This window comes from Elephantulus edwardii, unplaced genomic scaffold, assembly GCF_000299155.1.
Source record: "Elephantulus edwardii isolate Elephantulus edwardi_28Jun2011 unplaced genomic scaffold, EleEdw1.0 scaffold00234, whole genome shotgun sequence".
Taxonomy (NCBI): Eukaryota; Metazoa; Chordata; class Mammalia; order Macroscelidea; family Macroscelididae; genus Elephantulus; species Elephantulus edwardii.
Window position 1 is genome coordinate 4,081,896 of NW_006399984.1, and position 13,617 is coordinate 4,095,512.

At 42.3% G+C, this 13,617-nt stretch overlaps 1 protein-coding gene and 1 pseudogene across 1 annotated transcript in view; one reads left to right on the forward strand and one right to left on the reverse strand.

Moving 5' to 3' along the window:
- Positions 1-13,617, reverse strand: part of BLVRA (biliverdin reductase A) — a 158,619-nt gene that overhangs the window by 79,749 nt on the left and 65,253 nt on the right. The window lies entirely within an intron of this gene.
- On the forward strand, positions 260-8,834 carry LOC102862090 (annotated as a pseudogene).

Below are 13,617 nucleotides of genomic sequence, written 5' to 3' on the forward strand. Positions count from 1 at the left end.
AGTAAAACTCAGTGTTAAGGTTACCTATAGGAAAGGGAGCAAACCTAGAGAGAACAAACTTGTGAGCTACAAATAGAAGGGCTTTGGGGGTGTTACTTTAAGGTTTACTGGGGGAGAGGGTGGTGGAAAGTAGCCTAGATAAAATTCTCTGAATACCCCAGGCATTTTTTTCCCCACCCAGGGGTCAGATGGCACAACCTGGGGATTGAGGAGCTCACCCTGAGGGCCGTGACAGCTCGCCCTGAGCCGAGGGCCGAAGATGGCATGCTGCGGGCTGGGGGCCGAAGATGGAGCGCCCTGGGCCAGAGGCTGAAAATGGCTCGCCCCGAGCAGGACAACACCCCCCAGGGGCTGGCTGGCATACTCCTCACCAACTGCCTCCACCCCAGGCTGGACCCCTCACCTGACTGTTTACTATGTGGCCAGGGACAGCGTCCCCAATTCCAGTACTGCTACTTTCACACCCCCCCCATAAGTGGTCATACTGTAATTTTAAGTAGGTGTCACTGCCCTCCCCCTTTATAAATAGCAAAGGGAACCGGAGATTTGTGAACAGACTCCCCCCAGGTCTAAACAGTGGTGCATTTAGGATGTCAGTCCTCTTGAACATGCTGCCACTGTTAAGTGTCCTCAAGTAGACAACTCACAGTGACTTTTATCAATCCATTGTATCGGTGATTTTCTTCTCCTGCCTGTCCAAGGAAACCCAAACCTGCAGGCGGCTGCATCTCCTGCCCCTGCCATCTTGGCTCTAAGAATTCTCCCCAGAGCAAGACCACTTTGTGGCAGTGTGGCGGCTCTGCAGCACCAGTCTCGGAGAGGCCCAGTGCCCACCATCTATGCTGGGTGAGGGATTCCCCGGGTTCCAGCAGTGGGAGCTCCATGGAGCTGCAGCAGTGGTGTGGGCTCAGCAGCAGGGGCCTGGGAGCCGCGGGACTCACCCATTCCTCCCTGGGAATCCTTGAATTCCTGTTGTTGAGCCTTGATCCTCACCAAAGACCAGTCATCAACTGTTTAACTGTTCAATTATCAATATACAGAAGTCTGTAGAAGGCCATAGTGGCCCTCCTCCAAGTGGTCCGCTGCTCCCGCAGCTCAACACATTGTCTCTGCCTCCGCTGCCATCTTGGTTCTCCCGAAAACTTTAAAATAAATAAATAAATAAAATCTCAATTAAGACCAAGTAGGTGGGCCATTGTGATTAACAGTGGGTTAGGCCTGGGAACCTCTAGTTTAAAGTAGCTGGAATCTAGAATGTGGTCTTTTTAATTTGATGAACTATAGGTTGGGGACTAGTAGTCTTTAAAGCAATTATTGTTGTTGACGTTGTTATGTGTTATTGAGTTGCTTGGGACTCATAGAGATCCTATGTAAAACAGCTCTCAACCCTGCTCTATTATGAGCCAACAACATCATCTCTGACACACCTTCCCTCATTACACCAGTCACTGAGTCAATCTATCTCATCTAAGGTCTTCTTCTCCTGTTCTATCCCTCCACCCTTCCATGCTCTCCAAATACTGGTCCCTCCTTGCAACATGCCCAAAGTATGTCAGACAGAGCTCCTTGCCTCCAAGGAGCATCTTGGTTTCACCCTCTCCAGAACGAACCTATTTACTCTCCTAGCATTCCATGATATAATCAATATTCTTCTCCAGCACCACAACCCAAAGAAACCAATTCCTCTTCTATCAGCCCTAATCATTGTCCAGCTTTGTGATATATAGCAAGTTAACTGCAAAGATCATGGCACCTTAGACTCCAGACTGACATTGTTGCTCTTAAATACTCTGGAGAGGTCCCTGACAGCAGATTTCCAAATGCAATTCGTCTTTTGATTTTCTGGCTACTGGTACTAAAAGTGTTGACTATGGGGTTCTCTCTGTCCCCACCGAGGGTCCCAGAAGCCTGGTGGTGGGTGGAGACGCAGTGCCAGAGCAACCCAGCTTCGTGACGGCTTTATGTGCGCCTCTGTGGCCCAAAGGCCCCCCGGCATGAGCCCTTCCTGCTGCCAACATTCCCTCCCAAAGGGGCAGTGAAGGACGAGCCCAAGCGGAGATCAGCGAGACTTTCATCCCCACCTGCAAAAATGGAAAGGAGAAGTCTTCTGACAGAAGATTGCAAATAAAAGGGGGAAAGGGAGCATAGGGAAAACAATCTGAAGTGGCTAACCAAGAAACCAAAGAAGATCTACCTGCAGAAAATGAAGAAACTAAAAACGAAGAGATGAAGTAGGAGAAAAAGCAGCCAAATCTGATTAATATTTGTCTACCATGTCTTATCAGTGGTCCCTGTATCTCCTTTTTTGTACAATCCAGAGGAATATTTTTATCAACTATTTTGTAAATGCAAGTTTTTTAGTAGCTCTAGAAACATTAAGAAGGAAATCCCACTTCATCCCATTTTTAAGTGTTTTTTGTTTTGTTTTGTTTTTAAGAGGTCATTTAATGGTTGTTCATTTTTTGGTACAATCAGAGAATGTGGGATATTAAAATTGTGGGGGAGGCTTTGGATGTCAGTGGGAAAAGGGGACAGTTTTTATATCCTATAATACATAACATACTTTATGACAATATGGAGTCAGAGTAATGCACTTTATGACTTGAACATTTTAAATTAAGTGTATTTTCCATGTTTTTTAGATACTTAAATTAGAACATTGTTTAATAAAATTTCTTCTTAATCATAACCACTCCCTCTTCATGGCTTTCTCCCTGTCAGAACTGTGTGGATGGCATCTTTGGTCTTGGTAGTCCAGTTTTCCTAATATCTTTGTTATGTGCTGTGAATGGTTGAAATTTGAATGTGTAGTGTGTGTGACAATAAATTGTGAATTAGTGGGACTTAATGATGTGACTGTTTATCAACAATTGAAGATATTGGTACTTATTTTCTTCTTTTTTTAATTTTTAAAATTAATTTCAATGAACATTTAGAGATATTTTGGATTTCCATTCATTCATTGTTGCACTTTCCTCCCTGCCCCCCCCACCCCCACCGTTCGCTCTTCTTTTTGAAAAGTAAAAGAAAAATTCCTTCATTGGTATACACTCCCCCCACCATCCCGCTCTGAGTATACTCCACTCTGCAACCTTCATTCCGGACTCTTATGGTAATCATACTACCCTATAATATATTGCTTTTGAACTGTTTTCTCCCTCATCCGTTTCAATGCAGAATACATAATTCATCCAGTTTTTCTCATTCTTTCCCCAACCCTGATGTCAGTCCCATTCTACAACAGTGGCACCATGAAATGTTTGTCCTTTTGTGACTAAGATATCTCACTCAGCATAATGTCCGCCAAAGTCACCCATTTTGAATAATATGGCATGAGTTCCTTTTTTTCAACGGAGCATAGTATTCCATTGTGTGAATATAACGCAGCTTCTCTATCCATTCGTTTGTTGATGGGCACTTAGGTTGTTTCCAACTCCTTGCTATTGTGAACAAAGCCGTGATAAACATGGGTGTTCATATATCTGCTTGGATGGTGGTTATAGTCTCTTTAGAGTATATTCCCAGTAGTGGAAATGCTGGGTCAAATGGTATCTCTATTTGCAACTTTTTTTTTCTTAAATTTTTTTGTTAATTTTATTATTTTTCTGTGAGCGTACTGTCAAATCACATCTGACTGGTACAGGAGGAGATTGTCCCTCCTTCCCCGGCAGAGCATCTGATGGATTCGAACCGTGCACCTCTGGGATTGTAGTTGCAGCTCCTTGCAACTAGGCCACCAGGGCTCCCCTATTTGCACCTTTTTGAGAAAGCGCCACACCACCTTCCACAGTGTTTGCACCATTTTACACTGCCACCAACAGTGAATAAAGGTTCCAGTCTCTCCAAAACCTCACCATCATTTGCTGCTTGCTGTTCTGTTAAATTTTGCTAGTCTGGTCAGAGACGGAGTTCCACCACTAGAGACGGAGTTCCGCCGCCAGATGGGCCGGGAAGAGACCCAGGAAGAGCAATAGTCAGACATCCACCGCGGAACTCCAGAGGAGCGAAGACTACCCGCCACTGTGCGACCCCCCTGCAGCCCACACCTGTGTGACCCCCGACACACAGGGTGCTGCTGCATAAACAACCAGCAGCGCCCAAGCCCCACCCCCACCTTTGGTGGTAGTGTCCAAGCCCTGCGCTCCTTACCCCCCTAGTCCCTTGCTTCCACACACCTCAGCCCCCACCACAGCCCTGTGACAGACATGGGGGGGGGGCGGGAAAGAAGAGCGAAATGGGGATGAGGGTGGAGAAAACAGTGCAACAATGAATGAATGAAAACCCAAAATCTCTGTAAATGTTCATTAAAACTAATAAAATTTTTTTAAAAATTTTGCTAGTCTTCCTGGTGTGAGATGATATCTCATAATTGTCTTGATTTGCATCTCTCTTAGAGAGTTATTTTCTTCTTTATGAAAACTTTTCTCCAAATTTAAAGCTGGAAGGTCACTGGAATTTAGAAAAGAAGTATAACTACATGGCTTTTTAGAATTTTGGTACGTGCATTTTAAGAATTGTGTACAAGTTTTCATAATGTCTCTGTACTGGCCCTTACAACAACCAATAAAATATGAATCATGAAAGAAGGAAAAAAAAAGAGTGTTGACTATGGAGCCAAGCAAGCTGAAGCTATTAACAATCTCAATTTCTTCACTGTCTATCATGTTGTCAATCCACCCAGTGGTAAGAATCTTTGTTTTCCTGATGTTGACCCATACTGAAGCCTACTTGCTGCAGCAAATGCTTCAGTTCCTCTTAATTTCGGCAAGCAAGATTGAGTAAACAGTATTATGAGGTTTGTTGATGACTCTTCCTCCAATCTTTTTGTTTTGTTTTGTTTTTGTTCCAAATTATTTTATTTATTACTCAAAGGTATCAGATATTATAATTTTGTCCTTGTCCTTTTAAAAATATTCTATATAATATTTAATAATATATATTTTTTATTTTAATGAAAGTTAACATACTTTGGATTTCCATTCATTCATTGTTGCACATTTACCTCCCTGCCAACGCCTCCCCCCAGTTCATTTTTCTCTTTCAAAAGAAAGAAAAAAAATTCTTTCATTGTTATGCAATCACCCCCACCCGCTGTCCACTCTACTATGCAGTTTTGATTCTGGACTCTTATCATGGCAATAATACCTAATCATATATTCCTTCTAAACAGTTCTCTCCCTTATTTATTTCAATGCAGTATACATTATTTATCCTCTCTTAGTTTCCCCCGAATCCTGAGGTCATCCCACTTTGCAACAGTGGCACTATGCAATATTTGTCCTTTTGTGACTGAGATATTTCACTCAGCTTAATGTCCTCCAGAGTCACCAATTTTGTATAATATTTTATGAGTTCCTTGTTTTTTAATGCAGCATAGTATTCACTGTGTGCATATACCACAGCTTCTCTATCCATTTGTTTGTTGAGGGGAACTTGGATTGTTTCCAACTCTTTGCTATTGTGAACAAAGCTGCAATAAACATGGGTGTGCATATATCTGCTTGGGTGGCAGTCCTAGTTTCTTTAGGGTATATACGCAGTAGTGGAATTGCTAGGTCAAACGTTATTTCTATTTCCAACTTTTTGAGAAAGCGCCATACTGCCTTCCATAGTGGTTACACCATTTTACACTTCCAACAACAGTGAATAAGGGTTCCCGTTTCTCTGCAACCTCACCAACATTTGCTGTTTGCTGTTCTGTTAAATTTTGCTATTGTTACTGGGGTGAGATGATATTTCATAGTTGTTTTGATTTGCATCTCTTTTAGAGCTAGGGATTTTGAACATTTCTTAATGTGCTTGTTAGCCATCTGAATGTCTTCTTTGGTGAAGTGTCTGTTGATATCCTGTGCAAATTTTTCAATTGGGTTGTTTTTCTTTTTCTTTATCTTCTTGTGGTGCTCAAGTATTTTATATATTCTAGATATAAGTTCCTTATCTGACATGTCATTACAAAATAACTTTTCCCAGTCTGTGGCTTCCCTTTTTACCCTGCTAGAAAAGTTTTTCAATGTGCATAGGGATTTTAATCTTAGAAGGTCCCATTTGTCTATTTTACCCTCTCCTGGTTATAGGTTTTTCAGGGTGCTTGGAAGACTGTTTTTGTGGTGGATTAGGGCTTCTAGAGTTCTTCAAAGCTTTTCTCTAATGAAGTGTATAGTCCTTGGTTTTAGTCCTAGACCCTTGATCCACTTTGAGTTGTTTTTGTGTGTGGAGGTGTATATCTTGCTTGAGTTTTCTGCAGATAGTTTTCCAATTTTGCCAACACCATTTGTTAAAAGGGCTGTTGTTTCCCCCCTTAACCAATTTCATCTCCTTGTCAAAAATCAGTTGACCATAGGTAGATGGGCTGATTTCCTGGTTCTCAATTCTATTCCACTGATCTATGTGTCTGTCATTGTACCAGTACCATGCTGTCTTGACCACCACGACAGTGTAATAGGATTTGAAATCAGGGAGTGAGATGTCTCCTACCTTGTTTCTCTTTTCTTCTCAGTGGAGAGAGATTAAAGGAATTCCCTTTGAGAACAGGAACTAGGCAAGGATGCCCACTATCACCTCTCCTATTCAATATTGTATTAGAAGTCTTATCAATAGCAATAAAACCAGAGAAGGAAATAAGATGTATACAAATTGGCAAAGAGGAGGTAAAATTATCTCTCTATGCAGATGATATGATAGTACACTTGGAAAACCCTAAAGACTCAGCAAGAAAACTATTGGACATGGTTGACCAATTCAGCAAAGTAGCAAGATACAAGATCAACATACAAAAATCAGTTGGATTTCTCTACAGTGACAAAGAGAATACAGAGCTGCACTGTTCTCTCTACCCTCCTCCCCAGTTTGTTCTTCTTCCCCCGCCATCCGAATGTCTGTTTTAATTATCCAATTGCCACAGTGCTTGTCAAAGTCAGTTCTGATTAATCTCCTTTGTCAGTGTGTCCTTTGCCATTCCCTATCACTCCTCCCTGAGAGAGACGTCACCCTGATTCATAAGGAAAAGGAGATGGCGTATTCTCTTAGCCACTTCCTGCTGAAAAGGGACACTGTGGGTTTCAGGGTGAAGATCTTCTCTCACTACTCTAAAGGGCCCCTTTGGCAGTAGGAAACACATAGACTATTATGGAGATTGATTTTGGAATTTAGATGCACTGTTATTAATTGTGCTTAGCCGTACATGTTCATATCCTTGAAGATGTATCATGGAGGTGTTGCAATCTAGAAGACACAAATTTAACTAACAAGTTAAAAGTGCATGAGTCAAAACTTAACAAGCAATAATATTCTGAGTAGAGGTTCTAGTAGTGGCACAAATCAAGTTACAGAGGGAAGGTGGTTCTTATAATAAAAGGCCTATAGACCAGCACTTTGTCTATTATAGTGTACAGGTTAGGAACCACAAGATGTAGAGGCTCAGCTATGTCATTTATGCTTCTTAAGTCCTGGAGCAAATTCCATCTACCCCTGGGCTGTTTTACAACTCGGAAGTTCACATGCAAGGTAGAGGTGAAGTAAGGAACTGCTTATGAGGTTTTCCATCCATTCCAACAACTAAGAGATAGTGAGAAGAGTTGGGACCTCAGAAGGCTTTTAGGACCAATTAGTAGGCTCTGTGTCCAGGAGAAAATGAATATACTTACCAGTAATGTTAATGCTCTTGATCATGTTTTTTAATGAAATTCTTCTGGGTCAATCAGTTCTTTTTGTTACAGTGTCTCTGTATACTCTGTCCTTCTTCTTGTAATGCTTCCTGGATCATCCTTATGAATTGCAATTTGAGGCTTGAACTTGTTCTTCAGCTTAAGAAATGCTAAGTGGGCGTAGGAAGGCCTCCTCTCTCCTGGTCAGCATGGCTGCGGGCCATGGGGGTGGCGAGGTGCTGGTGCTGCAGGCGACAAGGGCCCGGGAGAGGTGGCTACCAGCCAGGCCGAGGAGACGGTGGTGTGGAGCCTGGAGGTGGAGATGTGCCTCTTCCACGCCATGCTGGGTCACAAGCCAGTTGGTTTGAACCGACATTTCCACATGATTTGTATCCGGGACAAGTTCAGCCAGAACATAGGCCGGTAGGTCCCACCCAAGGTCATTTGGGACCACTTGAGTACTATGTACGATGACATGAATGAATCCGTGATCCCTCCCTTTCCCAATCCAGAGAGGAACTTCATCCTTCTAGAGGGGATCGTCCAGGAGGTCTGGGAAGGAAAAGTGGTCATTGAGGAAGAGATGAAAGAAGAGGAAGTGGACCCCACAACGGGGCTGATGATGTGTTTTCCTCTTCAGGAGGCTTGGTGAAAGTCGTGCCGAAGTCCAGCAAAGAGAAAGAGAAGACCTCCTCAGACTTGGGATCCAAGGAAGGGGTGGACAAGCGGAAGCACAGCCGCGTCACTGACAAGGTCCTGATGACCAACATCAACCCCTCCAGCCCCTGTTGCCAAGCGGTGCCAGATGTAGGCAGCCACGGGATTGGGACACGAGCCAGTGGCACCAACCTGTGTGGTAGGGACACACCATTTGGCAGTGAAGGAGGCGAGAGTTTCACAGTGCCCACTGAGACTCTGAGGGTGACCACAAGGGGAGTCTCCAAAAGACCAGGGACGGCTCATCTCAGACCTGGAGGGCTGCATGGTCTTCCACTGGCCCTGGTGCACTCTGCTTCCTGGGCTTCCCAGAGACCCGGGGCCAGGAGCTGCAAAGCAATAAAAACGTCATTTCTCCTCTGTCCTCAGCATAGCCACTGGTCCCCACAGGCCGATTCCTTCTTGTTTTTCCATGGCCTGGAGCCTTTATCCTGCAGGAACAGTACCCAGAAGGCCACCTCAGACCCCATGTGATCTTGGTGCCCCCACAGAGCCCGTGCACGACCGCTGTGCTCACGCACACTGTGACATGCACATAACTGGATGGTGGTTCTCTAGATTTCATTTGGAAGAAGACTATTTTGCTAGAGTTTTTATGAAAATGGCCACAGAGATTAAGCCTGTGTTGTATTCTCCCTTCCCAGTTCTATTTTAAGGTGATGAAACACTTTGTACATAGTTTTTGTACTGCCAGATGTGGAGAGTATAAACACTATAAACACTATAAAGTGTTATTTTTTTTATTTTCAAGTATTCTGCAAAGGGTGGAAGTAAACAAACCCAAGGGTGGGCATGGCCCGGAGCCTGGAGGTGTGCTTCTTTCCTAACTGCTGGCATGAAAGAGAGGAGAGGAGAGGGGAGGGGAGGGGAGAGGACAGAAGACATGCTAAGTGTATGTATAATGACTAATCATATATTCCTTTTAAACACTTGTCTTTTATTTGTTCCAATGCAATGTTAATTATGTATCCACTCTTATACTATTCTCCCAACTCCCCATGTGAAACCTGCTTTATAACAGTAGTGCTATGCAGTATTTGTTGTGTAATATTTTATTAGTTTAATTGTTTTTAGTGCTGCTTAGGATTCACTGTGTAAATTGCAAAGACTGGGGGTGGGTAATTGTCCAACAATTAATCAATATTAGAAAAAACAGTGAACTGAGGGAGGGAAAAGGTAAGGAGAGGGGATAAAAGTACAACCATGAATGAATGAATATCTAACTTTTTGTAAACACTCACTAAAATCACAATTAAAATGAAACAAATAAAGAAATGCCAAGCGATTTCAGCCCTTTTGCTTTTCTGATTCCATCTCTTTGCACATTTCATTATAATACTTTGCTTTGTCTTTCCATTCTGTCTTTTGAAATCTTCTGTCCAACTTCTAGATTTCTTCCCTTCTCAGCGTTCTAATGCAGTATTGAGTCTCTTCTTACATCTATCTTGATCTCTTCTTCCCCTTCTGTCTTTGTAATGACATTTTGCATTCTTCATGGATTATCATTATTATTAATTAATTATTATTATTAATATCATCTCACACCTAATCTGCTCATTAGTGTTCAAGGTCTCGAACTTGTTCCTGAGTTGGTTCCTGAATTTTTCAATTCAGGTGGGATAAACTAAAGGTCAAATTTTTGTTCCTGTGGATTTGATTTGACCTTCTTGAGCTTTAATTTGAACTTGTATAGGAGTAGTTGATGGTCTGTGCTGCAATCAGCAGCACCTGGCCTACTCTTCACTGCTGTTTCACTTTTCCAATGATTCCTTCCATAGACGTAATCAATCTGATTTCTGTGCATATTATCAGGTGAAATTCATGTGTAAACTCTGTATTTTTGTTTCTTATAAAAGGTATTTGTTGCAAAAATTCAAGGACTGCAGCCTTAAATATGGATTGAAGTTCAACATCAAGAAAACAAAGATTCTTACCACTGGGCTGATTGGAAGCATAATGACAGGTGGTGAAGAGATTGAGGTTTTTAACAGCTTCAGTTTGCTTGGCTTCACAACCAACAGCCAGGAAATAAAAAGACAAATTGCATTGGGAAAGTCTGCTGTCAGGGACATCTCCAGAGTAGCAAAGGACAAAGATGTTAATCTGGAGACTAAGGTGCTCCTGATCCAGGCTGTGATCTTCAAAGTTATTTTCTATACCTCAGAAAGCTGGACAATGACTAGGGATGTAGAAGGAGAACTGATGCCTTTGAGCTGTGGTGCTGGAGAAGAGAATTGAATATACCATGGACTGCAAGAGAACAAACAGGTTCGTCTTGGAGAAGGTGAAACCAGGTTGCTCCATTAAGGCAAAGATTCTGACGCTCCATCTGACATATTTTGGGCATGTTGCAAGGAGGGACCAGTCCTTGAAAAGGGACATCGTGCTTGGGAGAGTAGAGGGACAGTGAAAGATGGGATTTATTCAGTGTATATGGTAATGGGTATAAGTGTATCAGAAACAGTAAGGATGGCTTGGCATAGAGCAGGTTCAGAGCTGTTGTAAACAGGGTGGCTATGAGTCCCAAGTGACTCACAAGCACATAACAATAACAACAACAATAATATATATTTGCAATGAATAAATCATTGATTGTACAGAAGTCTATCATTTGATCTCCTGCCTTATTTCTTCTTTAAAGCAGTTGGGATAATGTAGAAGCTGAGGGTTTTTTTTAAGCTGGTTCGAGGCTTGGAGTCTTTTGTTTAAAGAAGTAGGGATCTGGAAAGTAGGTCTTTTCTAAATTTTATTAAAAGCCAGTTGGGGACTGGGAGACTCTTGTTCAAAGCATTTAGGACCCTAAATTCATGTATTTGTGATTAATGATTTGTTTTGTGCTGGGAGCCTCTTATTTAAAGCAGTTAGGATCCAGAAGGTAGGTTTTATTTGCTATTCCACTACTTGGAATATACCCTGAGAATATGAGAACTGAGGCACAAACTGAGATTTGTACACCAATGTTCATAGAAGCATTATTCACCATTGCAAGAACACGGAAACAGCTCAAATGCCCAAGTACAAACGAATGGATTGAGAAATTATGGTACATTCACACAATGGAATGCTATGCACGCAGGAGCAATAACTTTGTAAATGATTACCTAACTTGGGAGGGACTGGAGAGCATTATGCTCAGTGAACTAACTCAGTCCCATAACGATAAATACTGTATAAAACCGTTATTGTAGAATGAGTATAAGGATCCAGGAGGGGTGGGAGAGGCTGGAAGCAGAGGGATGTGAATGTGCAGTGGGAAGGTGGATCATTGGGTTGTACAATTTGATCACTGGGTTATACAATTTGATAGGTGGGGAAAAGAATTTGTTCAAATTTGCATTTGAATTTGATAAATAAAATAGAGAAAAAATGTTTAAAAGTCAGTGCTATACAGTTAAAAAAAAGGTCACTTGAGGGTTGGAAGCCTGTTATTTAAAGCAATAAGGAGCTGGTAGATGGGTTTTTGTCATCATAGTCAGTTAGGGAGTCTTTTGTTTAAAGCAATTAGGATCTAGAAGGTGGACCTTTGTTCTTTTTCTTTTTCCCTCTTTGGGTTTCGGGTTTTTTTTTTTCTTTCTTTTAATTTCTCACCACTGGACCAAATGGCAGCATCAGGATGGATGGTGAAGAGACTGAGATTGTTCGCAGCTTTAGTTTGCTTGGCTCCACAGTCAACACTCTCAGTACCAGTGGCCAGGAAATGAAAAGACGTATTGCCATGGGAAAGTCTGCTATTAGGGACATATCCAAAGTACTGAAGAACAATGGTGTCACTCTGGAGACTAAGATGCGTCTGATACAGGCCATGGTTTTTGCTATCACTTGTTATGCATCAGAGAGTTGGACAGTGACTAAGGAGAATAGAAGGAGAATTGGTGTCTTTGAGCTGTGGTGCTGGAGAAGAGTATTGAATGTACCCTGGACTGCCAAGAAAACAAACAGATTCATCCTGGAGAGGGCTAAACAGGGCGGCTCCCTGAAGGCAAGGATTCTGAGGCTTCGTTTAACATACATTGGACATATTGTAAGGAGGGACCAGTCCTTGGAAAGGGACATTATGCTTGGTAGGGTGGAGGGACAGCACAGGAGGGGAAGGCCATCTATGAGGTGGATTGATTCAGTGACTGAAGCAATCGGGATGGGCGTGTTGGAGACAGATTGACACAGGACAGAACAGAGTTTAGGGCTGTTGTACATAGGGTTGCTATGAGTTGCAAGCGACTCAACGGCACATAACAACAACAACAACATTATTAATTTCAATGAAAATTTACAGAGACTTTGGATTTCCATTCATTCATTGCTGCACTTTTCTCCCCTCCCAACACTCCCCCATAGTACACTACCCTCTTGGAAAAGTAAAAGAAAAATTCTTTCATTATTTTACAATCCCTTCGTCCAGGTCCACTCCACTATGCAGCCTTCACTCTGGACTCGTGTCATGACAAAAATACCTAATCACACATCCCTTTTAAACACTTTTCTCCCTCATCTGTTATTTAACCCATCTTTCTCAGTCTCTCCCCAACCCCAATGTCAGTCCTGTTTTACAACAGTGCCACCATGCAGTATTTGTCCTTTTCTGACTGAGATACTTAACTCAGCATAATGTCTTCCAGGGTCACCCATTTTGAATAATATTGCATGAGTTCCTTAGTTTTCAATGCAGCGTAGTGTTACATTGTGTGAATATACCACAGCTACTCTATCCATTTGTTTGTTGATGGACACTAAGATTGTTTCCAGGTTGCTACTGTGAACAGAGCCGTGATAAATATGGGTGTGCACATATCTGCTTGGATGTCAGTTATAGTCTCTTTGAGGTATACTCCCAAGTAGTGGAATTGCTGGGTCAAATGGTATCTATATTAGCAACTTTTTGAGAAAGCGCCATACTCCTTCCACAGTGGTTGCACCAGGACCTTTGTTCTTAACTGCTGGGTGGTCCTTCGAGACTGTGATCCTTAGGCCTTGTGTGAAAACTGATTTGCCATTTGAGGCACATCACTAAATTGTCAGTTTTTTTCTATTTGTGTAATACCTTGTTCTAATTAGTACAGCACTTATCTATCAGTTTGCTTTTCAGAAATAACTTGTGGGTCCTGTGATGCTGAAAACTATGCCACTGGTGAATCCAATACCACAAAGGTTACACATGGTGGAGAGGTTTTATTGTTGTTGTTGTTATGTGCCATCGAGTCGCTTGCAACTCATAGCGACCCTATGTACAACAGCCCTAAACTCCGCTCTGTCCTGTGCC